We start from the raw sequence: 18,387 nt of genomic DNA, 5'->3' as shown, positions 1-18,387 counted from the left end.
TTATGAAACACTATACTTATTATACCAACTTAACTTATACTAATCTGAAAAACTTAATTGACAAGAGCTAAGAAAGGAAAAAAGTGAGCCTCCGTAGTACGTACTAGTACCGCTAAATATGTTTTAATACTACTCAATAGGGTTATTTAAATTATATTGTCGAACTTATTACCTAACCACCTAGGTACTGAAAAAAAATTATTAAAATAATATTTTGTATTATTATCATTTAAATTTAAAATTATAAGCTATTTTCATATCAAATTTCAATAAACAATTTGTAAATACGGAACCTCTTTGAACTTTGATATGAAAGATATATTATAATATTATATCTGTGGATTCATCGTATTATTGTATCCATTATCGATGGCAATTGCCAAAATCATTGCAGATGACGGAGTCTATTAGGATTCTAAAATTTCAATAAGTAAATCGGATGTAAATAAAAAACATGTTTATTTATTTTGCATATTTCGGCACTTTAATATTTTGAGGGCTTATTTTACAATTTTAAAATGTTCATATATATTAAATATAGATTTTTCATTAATTTTGGTGTTTTGTTTCATAATTAAGATTTATTTTTTTATTCAACTAGGCGTCTTTCTTCAATTAAAATTTTTCCATTGAGTTAAGATGAACATTTAAATATATGTATAATATCTTCGTTGGATATAAAGCCTAGTTTATTTAAAATATAAATTTATAATAAAATGTATTGAGAATTAATAAGTCACAATACAGTTATTCAGTACGAATAACATTCCAGATGACAAGCTTAGGCATAAATATGTGAAAAAGTTTTGAGTTAAGTGGACAATTAAGTTAACTTTAAACTTATAAAATTGAATGATTTTCATTAACTATATTTGTAATTTAACTGATTTTTATATACTATTAAATAACGACTAACAAGTTACTTTCTCAAAAAATTTAATGTTTGAATTCTTCTCGGCTTTTTCAATTGCTTACTTTTCCAACACTTCCACTTCGCGCATTAAATTTGAAAATTCTTCAATAAATTGTACATTAGTGGAAATTCTTTGGAGTTACATTCTGACGAAGTGGTCGGCTGACGGCTATACTGGTACGATAGACTTAGCTCGCAAATGGCCAAGTTCCAGTGACTTCCGAGTTCCGCATGGCGAGCGTCCGACGGTCGCTCACCGGGTGTGCAGCAATCATAGTCCGTCAACCCGGATCCCATTACTCGGTGGCGTCAACGTCGTGTAATGACGTATAATTGTATTCGAATATATTATTTGAATGCTCATACATGTTAAATATAGATTTTTTTTAAATGTTGGTTCTTTATTAATTATAATTCAATTAATATTTATTTTTTTTATCAAATACCAATGTTTTGTTCAATTAATATTTTTTTTTTATCAAATATCAATGTTTTGTTCAATTAAAATTTTTTTTTATTAAATATCAATGTTTTATTCAATTAATATTTTTTTTTTATCAAATATCAATGTTTTGTTCAATTAAAATTTTTTTTTATTAAATATCAATGTTTTATTCAATTAATATTTTTTTTTCACATTTGATGCTAACATCAGGCTAATTACGTGCTAATTATTGGTCGAAAAAATTTTCAAAATTCTTAAGATTTCGATTTGAATCCGGCTGGCGCAACGGAAAAAACACAAAACTGGATTTAGCTTGTTGAATAATTTCGTGTGAATTATAATTTTGGTAGTGCAAATTCGTGCTAATTGAGTGCTAAATATTTGTGAGGGAAAAAAATGTTGATTTTCAAAATGGGCCAGGCTAATGCAACGTACTTACGTTGTTTAGAAACAAAAAACAGAATCGTTACGTTCGTACATGGAAACAATCGAAAACGAAACTTATGAAACCTTAATGTCAATTAAATTAACGTGGACACGGAGGTCGTATACGTAAACAGTTAAATGAATTAAGTGTAATTGCCCTCATAACCGGCAATACTTGTATATTAATACCTAATGGTGATGCGGATGATACCTATATAATATGATGGGTACCTATTGTACATTTGGGACCGTTTATTCGCCGCTTGCGGTTTTGCAACACTCGATTTAGTTTGTTTTTTTTACTGTTTCTTTAGGACAACGTGACGGTTCTAGTAATAGGATACGACTATACGGTTTACGATGATGACCACAGCGGGCAATTTGCTTGTACTGCAGATACGATGCCACGATTAAGTACATAATATAGCGATCCGATAGAACGATTTGATTGTATCTAGATTCTAGATACTCATACTTGTTTGTTTTGATATACATCTTGTATTTGTTTAATTTTTTTCGAGTTTATTTACCAGGTGAAATTATGCAAATGAAAATATATTCATTCGTTTTCAGAATCACAAAAAACTTTGCAGTGTGTAGTTAAAATTATGTTTTAATTTGTCACGAAAAAAAATTAAACCACTGTCGAACGCATTATACTGGTAATACCTAGTAAAATACCTACTTATCTGGAGTTCTAACAAAGATATATTATCTTCACAAGTATTTTTGGAGTATTTTAGGAGTAAGGGTCAGTTTATACGTAACTACCTAATACTAAGTAAAATAAATAATATTTTAATAATTAATGTTTTAACAATTTTACTTCCTAACTACTAAAATAATAATTGTTTGAAAAACAATACAACTATTGTATATTTAAACACAAAAGTGTGTAGTATCTAGTGACTATACAGTATCTACAATATGCCCCATGAAAAAGTGACCGATCAGTGTGATATGATAGTGTACCTAAAGTATGACAAACCCCTTTCACATTTTAAATCAGCATTTTAGACTTTTTTTTTTGTTTTTTTTCCGTCAAAAACCTGAAACGAGTGGGAACTGTTTAGCGCAATATAATGCTACCCGGTCCCTTATCGTTTATTCACCAAAGTATTTTAGATCTAACCTAACTCCAAATAACGCCATATATACTACATTATTTTATTTTATTTTATTATTCTACTGAATAATACCTAGAATACCAACATTTTGTTTATGTAAATCTTACCTCTTTGTGAGTAGGTACATACCTCATCTAAACTCGTTGTCCAGTAATTATTGTCAACTGACAATCACGAAAGCCGAGTCATTTTTTGCAGCAGTACTACTCAGAAATCATGGAAGATATTATAACAAATGTAGTACTCTAAGAATTAGTCTATAGAATAATAAAACACAAATTAAAACTCTGGTAAATACGGATCGAAATCCTTTTAAAAATGACAATTTTTGTCAACTTTTTAAATTATTAATTAGTTCTTCAAAAATAATTGTGTACATTTTTGGTTTCGTTGTGTTTGTTAGTTGATAGTACAATAAAATAAGCTTTAAAATAAAAATAAAACGAAGGTAAAAAGTTGAAAAGTTTTGAAGACACATCAGCAAATAGGTGGAAGGTTTAGTTTTGTTTAAAAAAAGTCGGATTGTCCATAAATAAAAATCTAAAACATTTAAACCTCCTTTTTTCATAACTCAGGAATAATATCATATACGACGCCGGTCGGTTATTTCTTCACAGTATATTTTATATAATATTGAATATTTGATAATGTAAATCTCGACAATCGCTTGTATCTAGGATCTATATGGACTTTTCCGAGTATCTTGCCCGTCCCTACGGCCTACACCTACTCAGACCTACAACCTACGTATGTTCTCCAGTGCACACTCTATAACTACATTCACTCCGTCGCTACTATTCAGTATACAATATTTATGACTGGTTGAGGTACAATCTACCTGGCTACCTACATATATACAATATTGTTACGAAGTAAACGTCGCGGGACATTGTCAGGTCGATCGACGGGGCGATGACGAATAATCTCACTGTCAAGACGATTACGTCGACGTGTAGACGACGGAGATATTTAGGTGCACATATTGTAGCAGATGATGCTGTGACGTAAATGTGTGCGATAAATGTTTTTTACGATCGGCGGAACGCTGTCGCGGACGACGGATATAATACGCGAAGCAGCGGTATTATGGCCGACAGTGGTGAAAGGGGAAATAACGTCATAACTCACAATGCGTGCCCGCCGCAAGTGTAAAGAAGAGCACCGGGATTCTGGGGAAAAAAAACCCGTGTACGATTGTGTGTGTGTGTGTGTGTGTGTGTGTGTGTGTGTGTGTGCGCGTGTACGTGTCTTTTAATAATATCATCGCGAGTCGATTAAATGGTCGTCGTGTATAATGTACGTGAAGAGAAATGAAAGTATTAAGGTCGTCGGGGTCAGTCGTCAGTGTACGACTGTACGTATATACGTATATACAGCTTATATTGTGTGCATTTCGTACGGTTGTTCGGCGTGGGTACATATAGGTATTTATATTAGATTGTATTATTATATATATATGTGTGTATGAAAACGCAAACAGTCACCGCTGCGCAGCTGCCGACGGGAACTTCGGAATACGATAAGAAAACTGTGCACGGTTCCGTATATAATAATAATAAAATCATTATGTATACACACGCAAAACGGGAGATTCTGCACGCGTTAAGACGAAAAAACGACTCGGCCGACCGCGTTACAGTGTTATATTTTACTACTTTTATTATGATAAATTATCATACGAAAAATTGGTGTACTACTCGACGTCACGTCCGCGATCTGGATGTCCGATAATGTGTACCACCTCGTGCATGTACACATATAATAATGTGTTGTATATGTAATGTTATGGACGGGTACCGGCTGTACGTCGTGTGCCTCGTAGTTTTTCGTGCATAATAATACGAGTAGTAACAGTTGTACCTACTGATAATATAATTACGTGTATAATGGGTGGGCGGGTAGGAGGCCCACGCGTAGATAATTTATGAAATCGGATTAAATATTATCATATAAAAGTGCTGTTGCGAATATTTTTTACACCGTAATAATGATCGCGCGACGTTACCGTGGGACTCTGACCGGTGAACGCGACGAAATGGGAAAAAAATACCGACCTCTACGGGTCACGCGGTGCTTCCGATGTAATAATAATATGTACATAAACGATATGTGTGCACGAGTCGCGATGACGGGCTGCAAAACATGAAATATTAAAATGTAAAAAACGCAGACTTTCACTCGTAAAACTGTACATGTATATATATGTACAATGCAAACGAATCGATTAGTCTCGATGTCCAGCGCCGCCGTACACCTATAACTTATAGGTATACGCATCACTATACGCTTGCCCATAATGTTATTGCAATGGCTACCATACGAACAGTACGTATATATAATATATTTAAATATAATATGACGCGTGTGTGTGTGTAAACGCGAGTTGCGTCGTCGCCGGGCCGGCAACAGGTGGACGTCGCAGAGATCATCGTCACCGCATCTTCTACGGTGATGTTGTAATAATAATTATTATCGAACGAAAACTATGAGTAAACGGCATGTTATACGTATTATAATGTATTATATTATGCAGCATTTCGAATTTTGCAAGCGTATAAGGTCCAATAAGTACCCTACGTATTCGAACGCCCACTCTTAAATACTGCATTAATTTATAATTCTGCATGCCGAGTGTTCTAGGAAAATATGAAATAACTTTCAAAGGAGTAAAAAATTGTAGAGACAAAACTTTTTTTTATTGAAAACAGAATTACGTTATACCTGTGCCTGTAAGAGTCCAAAGGTTAAAAACTGAAATGAATGTCTGTGAGATGGTATCCATTCATACACAATATTTTTAAATCGAACGCTGATATATAATTGTGCATGGCTCTTTTCATCATCCCTCTACGAATAGCAGTAACTCCTCTTTGAATATGACTTTTCAGCTCTCCAATATTATTGTAGGATGAGTGATGTATCTACACTAAGTTTTTGTTTCACAAGAAAACATCGCACACAATTAAGTTAAGGTGATCATAATGGGTGTCACCAAACCATAAAATAACACGATAACAATATATTGTTGTAGGAACACCATTTTAGTATCTTACAAATATTAATCTTTAGACAAGACCCTTTGAGCTTTTGGAATAAAGTGTAGTTTTGTGTTTTCAAAAAAAATATATTACGCAAAAACATTCTTTATCAGCAATGGTCACTCCTATTTTTCTCTTAATAATGAAATTATTCAAATTCTGATTTTTAGTATTTTTAAGAATCTATACTTATATAGACAATACCTTGATTTCTTCAAGGGATGCTCGATACCAATTTCAATTAGGATGGCTATTTTTTCTATTGTTTGCAGACTACTTTTTTTGAAAACTAGTATATATTTATCTAAATCGAAATTCAAACAAGTAATTTTTTAGTTATGTTATTATATCCATTGACATTTTAATATTTATAAAAATTGAGTATACCTATAAACTTGCCTATAAAATGTAATCCAGTACTAGATTAAATATTATATACATTTAAAATAAAATTTGTGTAAAACCATTTTTAAGGACTATAGGACATGTATCCTTAGTATGAACATTTGAATGACTCAAAAACTACTTGTTCGAATTTTAGCTTAGATTCTTACATCGACATTTTTAAAATAATCATATGTTTTAGAATTTGTATTAAAAAAGGTTGATATATCTTCATTTGGAATAACGAAGTTTATATCACCGACCGGACACCATATACTTGATAATTGCAGAAATAAGAATTTCAATAAATTCATAATATATATTATGTATATATGTATATAAACGGTGATGAGCATTTTATATTATGGGGAATCCCCGCATCACCCTGACAGCGTTCAACAGGTAATATAATAGTGCAATGACAATTATAAGTATATCATGTAGGTACATATATAGATGGTCGTCACTCGTCAACAGTTGCATATACGGTTGACGATATATGTACGAAATTTATTTGAACCCGGGAGACTATAACTACGTGAAATCTCGCCTGGAAAATTTCGTTTCGGTCGATTTTCATGTACACCGCGGTCAACTGCTCCATTCGATCGGTATAGCCGGTATATAAGGTATACTAAGTTATATTCGATTCCGGGCGTCAGGGAGTGCCGGACTGCAGCTGCAGCCACTGTTTGTTGTGTAGTAGCCAATCTAGAAAACAATTACGAAGGAGTGCGTCATTATGTGTGTAATATAAATACGATTTTTTCACTTTTACGCGGCTGCCGACCAGACCGTCGCCGCCGTCGTCGTTGCCACATGCGTGCCCGTGCGATGACAAGTGTGACATATCGGACGAAGCCATTGTTATGCTGTGTTGTTGTCGAACAGAGTTGGAAAATTAATAATTCATTCACTTGCACATATATTTTGCATTGAGCACGCACACACACATATCGCGCGCGCCGGCGAACAAGAGAGAAATAACCGAGAGCCTGAAAACGAATAACTACGATGATGCGTTATTATTTTTATAATTTTTTTTTTTTTCATCTATTTTATTTTTGCTTTCTTGCAAAACAATCGTTTTCACTTTCAAAACGACGGCCACTGCGCCCGCGTCAAGCGCGGAAGTGAAAACCGAATGGCGCGCCGGCGGAGACTATATTAGACGCGAAAAGTTCGATACGACGACTTACACGCACACATACCTACGCGGTTATCGGAAACTCGGCGAGAAGAGAAAGGAATTCGGATAAATAGCCGCTAAAAATGCGGCACATGCGTATACCTAATAACTTATATTATGTTGATGGCGGGCGGCGGTTAATATTATACTCACGGTGGAAATTGGCATTACACTTGCAGCAGAGGTATGACCGCCCGGGTCATCAGCTGCACCGTAATTATTATATTACGACCTGAGCCGTAATAGAGCAAATGAAGAAGAACGGTTTTCGTAATTGTTATTGGTCAACTGAGTACACCGACCAACTGTATATTGTACGATCAGTATTTCAGTGATGATAATAATGATAATAATACTATTACGCCTGATGAATTCGGTGTATTTATTATTTCGATCGTAACGAAACAAAAATAACAGAAATCAAATTGATTAAAGTGAAAGTCGAGATGATCAATTATTATTATTATATTGTGTTTTATTGATCGTCGTATTTTTCCCTTTTTTCTTGTCTTCCATCACACGTCATTGTTCGGGCGCATCGTACCCATCATACTACCCGTTTATACCCATCATTTTACACATAATATTACACGCAATAATGATATATGAAATTGTTCGTTTATACGCATGGAAGGGCCCGGAACGCGGTAACCGAATAATGAGCTTCATAAACGACTTTAATTTCTTTTACATTACAATAAAAACGAAAACAGAATTTATTATGAGCCATATACCAAACATTGCCAATTTTTAAAAAACCTTATCCTTAACTAACTTTTTAAATAGTAACTGGACACAATAATTTATGGACATAATATTATGCTACCCGTTATGTTTAATTAAATTTTTTCTAAACATTTCTATTGTAACAGGTGTTTTCATATCATACATTATTATGTAGCATACCTACCTACTAATACATTTGACGCTTTTCAATTAAAACGGTTTCGTCGTTAGTTTGTTCAATGTTGAGTCATCGGTATACTCATAATATAATGGCCACTATACGTGCAATACGGATCTATACGCACAACACTTAGTATGGATAAAAACGTGAGTACCTATAGCAACGGTTTATTAAAAAAATTATTAGGGATTTTGGTATACATCAATTGTAAATTGGTAATCATACATTCATTGATCATATACTATTTTTTGGCTATGAATGATTAAATATATCGTTGATTATTATTATTTGAATTTCGAGGTAAATGAAAGTTTTCGACCACAAATCACTATCTCTTTGCGTTTTTAATTTCCGTAAATACATTCCCGGTGTTGAAATTATTTACACACCATAATATGTATACATATTATATGTATAATGCATGTATTTAATATTCCATAGTTCAGTTTCGGTTAACGTGAAATGTTAAGCTTGCTAATTGTTCGATCGTAATAGGTTATCATCATATTAAAGTAACTTTTTTTTATATACATAGTTCTATATAAGTATTAGAGATATTATAATATCACACGATATTGCTACAGAAATAGTATAATTAGGTACATTCAAATGCGTCACAGAAAAAAGTTTAACGTTAGGTTTCCTTTAACAGATACTTGTGTATTATAATAATACTATGACGTATTCGATTTTATTTTTGATCGAATAAAATATTATTTGATTACTAATTAGCGTCCGTTGACTTTGAATTGACTTTTATTATTACTAGAGATGTATATAGTTAATGTTATTATTTCAACATTATATTATGCACGTGAGTATAAAAACAACATATACATTAAACTATATAATAATTTGTAATCGTTAAGGTCTATAAAGAACCGGATGTAGAGTGATAAAAAAAAATCCAAATGGGAATAAAGACATTTTTTCAACATAATATTTTAAATTAAAAAACATATTAAGTTTTATTGACGTAATTTTTCTGACCGTATTTTTTTCTATTATTATTGTTATTATTATTAATATTATGCAAATGCCATTTGTACTATATAAATTCATTATAAGTACGTATTTTGTCCTTCGCATATTTGGGAAATATTTTGTCGTTGTACGCACGTACCTATAAAATGCAATATGTCCAATAATAATCTCTAACTTTAATATAAATTATATTACTTTCTAAAATGATTACTATCCATTTTGATTAATCCAATTATTTATTATATCATGATATTTTCTTTGTTCAATGTTATTTTTCAGTTATTTTTTTCTGTCGAGCCCATTTTAATTTAAAAATTCATTTTTGTTCATCCAGTTGATAGGTCTGGTTGCTCTATAGGCAATAGTATAATATAACAGTGTTGAACAATAAACCTAACTGGTAACTAACGTACAAAAAAAATATTATTTACAGATTAATGTGATGTATATGGCAAATGTTATTCAAATATAGATAATAACTATCGTTTTATCAATGGGTAGTGGGTATTATACATACGATTTCATGTACCTGCAGCATGATGTGTATATACTGCTATAATACGTATTTGGTTTCTTTCCAACGCGCATTATAATTAATTTTCTGAACGGATCAGCTGAAAGCTGAGAAAGCTGATGCTTTGGTGATTGTACAAACATGAACATTACGTGTACTTAATTTCTAAAGAGCTAGTGGAGACATTTTTTTTTCTAAACGTTAGGTGCCCATCTATTTATATGTACACGTGCTCCGATCCTCACGAGTTGAACCGAAATTAATTAAAACAAATTATACAAGCGGTAGTATTATTAAGATAGTTATCGAAATTGAAAAACACTCTCATCGCTTTTAAACAAAATTACGGCAAACGATGTTGTTACTGCCATTAGACATTCTATTCGATAACATTTCCATCCAACGTTCGTTATTTTCCGCTTGTATAATTCTATTCTCAGTGTAGTTTATAAGACCGTAAAAAATATAATAACGACAGCGCCCAATTGCCAAACTCTAACAATTCTTTATAAACGACGCTCTAGTGTACACGGTCTACGATATAACAACGCGTAATTGGTGCGAATTCCCGAAGATTAATTGTTTTTAAACTTTACACTGGGTACGATAAGTTGAACGGATCATTTTTCGATCTCGAATCTCGCAGAACACATGCAGAACGGAAGATCATCTGCATTACGGTCGCGGTGTTTAAAAACAAATCTTGAAAACCGTGAGAAAACGTATTTTTTGCAGACATATAAGTATAGTATATACACAGCATAAGTAATAGAGTTCTATAGTCTCTGTATTATAATGTACATAGGTGCTGTACACTTACGTATAGTTGTATAATATATAGAAATAATATAAAATGGAATTCACACAAACTATACAAGATTCGCTTTGATTACGGGTGTTATAAAATAATAATTGTTCTACCAACACGTAATGAAACAAATAACAATATAATGAACGGTTATTGTAAATTTATTTTCAGTTTAGCTCTGCAGAATCGATTTTCGTAAGCGGTCGTCCGACGCAAATTTCACTGCAACTCACCCTCTGTCCATGTACCTAAACCTACTGCACACGCACACATGCAGTCATCAGCGGGTAAGTCGCTCACCCTATATCGGAGGCAAGTACACGATCAATATTGAAACTTGTAAAGTTCGCACGTCACAGAAAAACATGTATAAAACGAGTAAACTGCATAAGAATTGGTTTTTATAACTTTCCTGTAAAAAGTTTTAATGTTGTGTTATATTATAGTATATTACATATAATTACTTGTCCCTGTGCGTAAATATGCAAATAGTACATGCGTACAAATTCTGATAAATACGTTAACGATTTCAGAGACATATTATAATAATAAATTGCAGTGGATTGTCGATCTCATAGAGAAAAAAAGGTATAACATGTATAAGTCACGTGACACGTGCCATTATATTACTTACAGGATTACGTTTTTTTGATACATTTTTCGATGTTTTATAGGATAAGTTTTGTCATTTTATTTTATATATTATTAACGCGCATTGTCGTACACAATCATTTAAAAAAAAAAAAACTAAAATCTCTCATAAGTTTTTAGTCAATATAGTATATATGTATCTTACTGCAGATCTAATTATAAGTGTTTTGTACTAATACTTATAATTAGTAATTAAATACGAGTAATACAATTTGTAATTGTATAATTAATAACTTTACAATTTCACTGAATGAATTAAATATAATTTCTGTCTTTGGTTTAGCAGTTTACAGCCAGTACGATTCCAATTATTAAATTTCTATACTTTTATATTCAATATTCTTAATTCTAGTGATATTATATTCTACATTATTCTATGTTTTTTGTACTCTAGTACATATTAAAGGCTCTTTAAAATTTTAAAATAAAATCAGCAAAATAAAACGTCCATTAGGTACACGAACACAAATATAATAATTAGAATGTATAGAATAATTTACAGAAAATTACAATTTTTACGACGAATGACAAAGCCAAGATCCACAGAGTTAATATTTCCGATAAGTATACACTTTTCCTCACACACATAAAAATATGATACAAATAAAAGGTAATAAAAGTTCACTCCTCCCTAATACTGTAGACATCAAATTGTTTTATGATATGGGATTATCTATTTTATTTTAATTTCCTAATAAAGGATTACATATTTTTCTTCTAAAAATTACCAAAAAAAAATAAGATAGTGAAAATATAATTTTAAAATTATCTGAAAAATATTATTATCTTTTTTTTCTTGAAAATGATTTGAGTTCTCATTTGGTTGATTAAAATTTAATTTAATACATGGACATCAACATTTTGGTAAAAAAATATATATTATAATAGTTCAAAACATACCAAGCAATGCATTAGTTTTATTTCCTATGAAAATTATTAATTAACCTTCTGAAAATGTTCACCATAATAAAGCCTTGGCCTTGTAATACTTATGCACAAATGTCAATTTCTAGTACCTAGAATATTTTTTACTCTTCTTAACCTTTTATTTTATTTTCATAATAACGATAATGGTTTGGGTGCTTAAGTCAAATTTAGATTTAAAGGACTTTTATAGTTTCAACGTTGAATTATTGTATATTAGGGGGAACATATTCAAAAAATTATAAAAATGTAGAAAACGCTAAAAACGTTTGATAATAAATAGAATATATTGACATTTTAACTTAGTTTTTATCGAACGTATAAAAGTAGTACTGCAAATGTACAATAATATTCTGTAATCTACTTTAGCTGGACCGTCATACAATAAAAAAAACAAATTAAACACCATAGAGAAAAATATTATAAATGTATCTTGTACTCCCTCGCCTATACATTTTTGGATCCATGCCTCGCCCCGCCAATTCATATAAAATGCTCTATGTGAATGTGAATTATTTAATTTTAGACAGTATACCAGCTAATTACGATATGAAATAAACAGTTTCTATGATGAGAATTATTTAATAAATTTAAAATTTGATAGGTTGATTATTACATTGCAACGAAGTATACTTACATATTATACTTAATACTTACATATTAATGTATTAGAACCTACTAATACTTTCACAGTTTAAAAAAAATTCAGAAAAGTATCGAGACGAAAAAGTAAAAAGTAATTTAAACCTCATAAACAGACAGTTTTATTCAAGTAATATAATATGTTCAATCAAAACCTGAGCTCCGAACTTTCTAAAAATGTATAAAAATAAAACTAAAAGTTAACTATGTGATTTATTATATATAATATTTAGTTGGTATTATCTTAATTACTATCTTTTACATATTTGATTAATAAACAAAATTAAATGATACACGCATATTATATAATTTTAATTTAAAAAGATGTACCAGCCATTCTATTTATAACTCAAGATTTGAAATATAAATAATAACAGTAATTTACGCTGGTCACACCTAAATATGTAATAAAAAAAATAAGATCTACACATCGCTGTAATTTTGACGCACATTCAAGTCGACAGCGCCCAAAAATACGGAGTACCAACTTTAATAATATATGTATGTATATTGTATACACCTTAGTTAGTAATTTCGTACCTCCCACCTAAGACGACTGCGGTTACACATATAATTTATCAAATTAGATTAGGTCCCATAATAATATAATATATAGCTGTAGGTACTATAATTTATAACGTGATGTCGTGATACATTTATTTATGATAATCCGTTCTATATAAAATATACAAGTAGGTATCTACGATATATTACACAAATTAACGCAGCACTCCAAGCTTGCAATAAATTCAAGTTATTGACGATTAATTATCTTGATTTGTTCGTAATTTTTGGGCGTCTAGGGGGGTTGGATTAATATTTCTTTAGTGAAAATATAAGGCATAAGGTAACTAGTCCTAGTCAAACTAAGGATTCTGCTAGATCCAAAATCGGGTATTGTGATAGTTTTTACTAGAAATTCGGACCACAGTTCGGGCTGTCAGAATTGATTCAAGATTAATATTCTAGTCAGATCACGCAGTAGGCCATCCGTAAAATAATGTTGGTATATATGTTTGTATATTTTATAATATAATATACAGTAGGTATAGGTACTCAATATATATTAATCAAGGATAAATCTATCATTTATATTTTAATTAATCTGTGATAAATTATAGTAATAGAGTAACATTGCTGACAAAAATATGCATGTAAACAGGCTTCAGATTTAATGAAAAATACTTACTCACAATATTATGCTTAACGCCCAGTTGACAATCTGTGTATTTAAGTACATTATAATAAATTGTAGTATATACTACTGAAACTGCTAAAATATAATAGTTGTCATGTCTCGTGTATAATACAAATGTAAAATATGTATTATTCTAACTATAATAGTATTAAATATTTTGTAATTATTAATTTTTTAGAAAACAAGTTAATCGCAAATGTATGTTTTTATTTGTAAACCTCGTATCTATTACTTAATTTTTTTATTTTAGACTGACTGCAATCAACAGCTAGAGTTTTGGATGTTGGGTCTTGGGTATATACGTTTTTTAGTCATAGTTATATAATAATCGATATAAGTACATAACATGTAGTAAGTACTTCTTCATTTTCAGAGGTCCTACAAGACGTACTAGTGTATTATGTAGTATATCTATATTAAATGTACTAATCAAAATGTTGGTATCTATAGAAAATAAATCAAAAGATAAAAAGGTCGGTATAAAATGGGTCTGTGTCGTTTTTTGTCGTAGTACTCTTGAGTGGTAAACCTATAATCAAAAGCCTTTTCCGACTCGATCCGATGGTAATTTTCGGAATTTTATATTATAGTGGATCGGGTTGGGGTTTGGTTGGATTGGACCCATTTTTGTAGATTTGTGCGTCTGTGAGGGCTCTATAACACTTAATGGTACCTTCATCCTTCGCAATATCAATTTTAAGAATAAATAGTATTCATATATTTATTTTAAACGAAAACAATTGTCATTTGACTTAACACAGTAAAATAATCCATCAATGGTTTTTATTTAGCAAAAGAATGTTTATAATCTGTGCTTCAATATGCAAATAAGATACATTTTTAATAATATATAAGTACAGTAAAAATAAACGACGATATAATATGAGGAGATAGTCCATTCGGTGAAAGAAGTATAGAACACTGCAACGTGTCTTTCCTAGATTATAGTATTACACGTATTATTTTAGTTTAGTAAAGGTTTCTATTGTGAAAATTCTACAATATTTCCTTTTTAGTCGATGGATATAATTTATATAGGTTGAAAAATGAGTAAAATACAATAAAATACAATACAATAGAGTACAATATGTATTGTTTGAGTTTGTTTTTTGTTAGTTGTTTTATAGTGTTTAGTGGTTAGTCATAGGCGGAAATTTTAGGTGGCGGCTTATTAGCCCCCCCCCCCTCAAAAAAAAAAAATAAAATCCGTCAAGCCCTCTCCGAAAATCCAACAGTTATTTTGAAGAGGCAAAGCCCCCAAGATTTAGGTTCATTTGAAAAATAATAGTCCCCTCCAATATTTGCATTGGTTTTCCGCCTGTGTGGTTAACTGGTACACTAAATATATTTTGAAGTTAGTGTACAATTGAATATTTACAAATCAAAAGGTGTATTATATAGTTATCATTGGTAAATAAATCCATTGGAAAGCACGCATAGATAGTACGAACTTGGGATGGAATTGCATTACCCAAATTTGGATCGCATGATCAAACAGATCTTAAAGAGATAAGTTGCTGTTATTCAATGGTCCATGTGTTGCTTTAGTGGATAATTACGGATTAATAATTTTTTTTCATAGTATGTTTCATTATTGTGTAAAATAATTTTTAATATTTTGAAATAAAAGTTCAAACATTTTTTATATTGAAAGCGTCGGACAAATTTTGTTAAAATAGTTACGCAATTTATTAATACTTCTACACACTCAAATACGAACAAAAAAAATTTAATTATATGTGACTCTCTAGTTAAATATTGATGATGTATTGATGTATTTTGTGGTACTTAATGGATAAGATGGGGAGGATATTATTTTATCCAGTGATCAGTTTTTTATATTTTCAAATAAATACAACAATCATCCTTTGTAAATAGACGGGGCCACAAAGATATCTCCAGCAACACATATTATTTTGAGGATAGCCCCCACTGATCATAATTCATAGTATAACTTATAAGGAATATATTATATATTTCTTGTACTATGAGTCTATGAGACTGATTATAAATTTATGCATAATGAGGTTAGTGTGGATTGGGATTTGTACATACATATAGCCATATATATAATGTACCTACTTCAAAAAGTCTAGAATAACATTTTAATGTGAATCCTGAGTGTTTTATCATCATTTACTCGACCTTGCATAAACATTTTATTTAATAATAATTATGATTAAAACAAACAAAAAATTAGTTGACTCGGGAGTTTGTTATAATCTCACCTTGTATACATATTCTGATCGCACGTGTTTAACTGATAGTTGTAATTTCAAATTACAACTCGTTAAAAATTATAGATAAACGAACACAATATAATCATTCTACGTAGTAACAGTTCGACGTACCTGAATATGTTGGTCAGATAAAAATTATAAATAATTAATTGATTGCCAAAGAAATGCAAACTATGTACTCGCCAAATGGCCACGGTAATTTTTTAAAGCTAGGTAGGTATGTAGCTACTATTATAGATAGTACCTGTCTACACATTGCTCGGATGTCGGTGAGAAATTAGTATATTTTCATCAATGTTTCTTTTCTTCCCGTATGACATAACAAATGGATTCTGCAAGAAACGTACAAAAATGTGTTCCCATGCAATGGGAATAATTTTTTTTTTTGAGTTTTGCACTATGGAACGCTAAAAATTGACCTTGGCTTAGAACGGAAATAGAGAATATAGTGATGGCTGGTGTAACTTTTATACAATTACTGCTAATAAGGAACAATAATTGTATTATATATTTCTACAGCTATTCCAATAGGTAACATCATAATATTGTATTTGTATATTTTAATATAGCATTAATGATATTTTCTGTTAAATTTAGGTAACAATTTAATTCATAACAGTTGAGCAATACTATTCTTAACCAACGCTGTACGTGTTGCTGTGAATTTATAACGTATTCACATGGTTCTTTTTGTTACTTTGGTAGAAAGAATAATTACGTACAGACAAATTATGTTTTATATTCCTAGTTATGTATTGTGTTATGTGTGTACAAAAATATATTTAGCATATTTCAGGTTTTACATGTTTTCAGGTCATTACTCACGTTTTTATCAAATATATTTAATTACAGTTTAATGTTCAACCTAGAAACTAAAAAAGAAGTTTTTTTTTTAATAAAAATTAATACCTATTTAATATCAATAAATTTGGCTTTTGGTTTCATAATTAAAATATTTTAAAATTGTTGTTTTTGTTAAGCATTTGTTGGTGAATTTAAATATGGATACATAAAAAAGTATATACTAATGGCAATAATGCAATATACGATACTTAAAAATAAGAATTACAAAAAACGTTATCTTGACAAATATTTACTTAAATATCTTTTTATTCCTATTTTCTTATTGTAACTCTTAAAATAAAATTTATCTTATCATCTGCATTTTTAATGTATATAAAATTGCATGTGAATTTAACAGTTTTTAGAGCATTTAATTCATAACAGATATTCACAGTTTATAACCAACCTATGAGAAACGTATTTATTTTGTCGTGTATAATATGTTAAAAAGTAAAATTAGCGGAGTAAACACTTTTAAAGGTTTCGAGTTATTATTAGAGTTAACATTATTTTTGTTTAAGTCGAGGCCAACTCTTTTATTAAAAATAAATAATAATATTAACGCTTTCCCAGCATTAAATTAACATAATAAATATTTCTATTTAAATTTTTTATAGTAGATTCATAAAATATGTGTTGATTGTTACTACTTACTATTATTAGACACATGAAATTGTTTTTTTCATTCTAAAAATTGTGGTTTCCCATATTTTCAGACACCATTTAAAATACTGAAGAGTCTGAAGCGCATAATATTCGTATACAAGCATGATAATAATATGTTATCTGTTTATTCGAGTTTAGTTTCTAACATTTTTAAAATCTTTTCTGTATCTAATACCTATCTCTTTGCCACTGAACGCTTTCTGTTTATTTAAAAACACTTTAATTTAAATATCTATATAATATAAACAATACATACATAGTTCAACTTAATGAATAACTACAACAAGAATTCATTACCTATTCATATACATTTATTTTTGATTTTATTCATCTACATCGTAATTGGCTACTCTATATTGGATTTAAGAATAATACTTTTAATAATATGTATTATTACGCTTGTTTCCAAAACCTGATAATCATCAATTCATACGATTTCGATTTGTTATTAATTAAACGAAAATTTGATGAGTAGCTAAACAAAGCTA

The 18,387-nt window shown here is 30.2% G+C and overlaps 1 long non-coding RNA gene across 1 annotated transcript; it reads left to right on the top strand.

The window, feature by feature from the left end:
• The first annotated feature begins 8,414 nt into the window (after nucleotides 1-8,414).
• LOC111029910 lies at nucleotides 8,415-17,463 on the top strand. Its single transcript, XR_002604049.1, has 4 exons — nucleotides 8,415-8,575; nucleotides 10,907-11,022; nucleotides 16,781-16,921; nucleotides 16,988-17,463. It is a non-coding gene; the product is annotated as an uncharacterized LOC111029910 (long non-coding RNA).
• The last annotated feature ends 924 nt before the right edge of the window (nucleotides 17,464-18,387 follow it).

This window comes from Myzus persicae, unplaced genomic scaffold, assembly GCF_001856785.1.
Source record: "Myzus persicae strain clone G006 unplaced genomic scaffold, MPER_G0061.0, whole genome shotgun sequence".
NCBI lineage: Eukaryota > Metazoa > Arthropoda > Insecta > Hemiptera > Aphididae > Myzus > Myzus persicae.
Note: the sequence above shows the minus strand (reverse complement) of the source record. Positions and strands in the feature narration are given on the sequence as shown.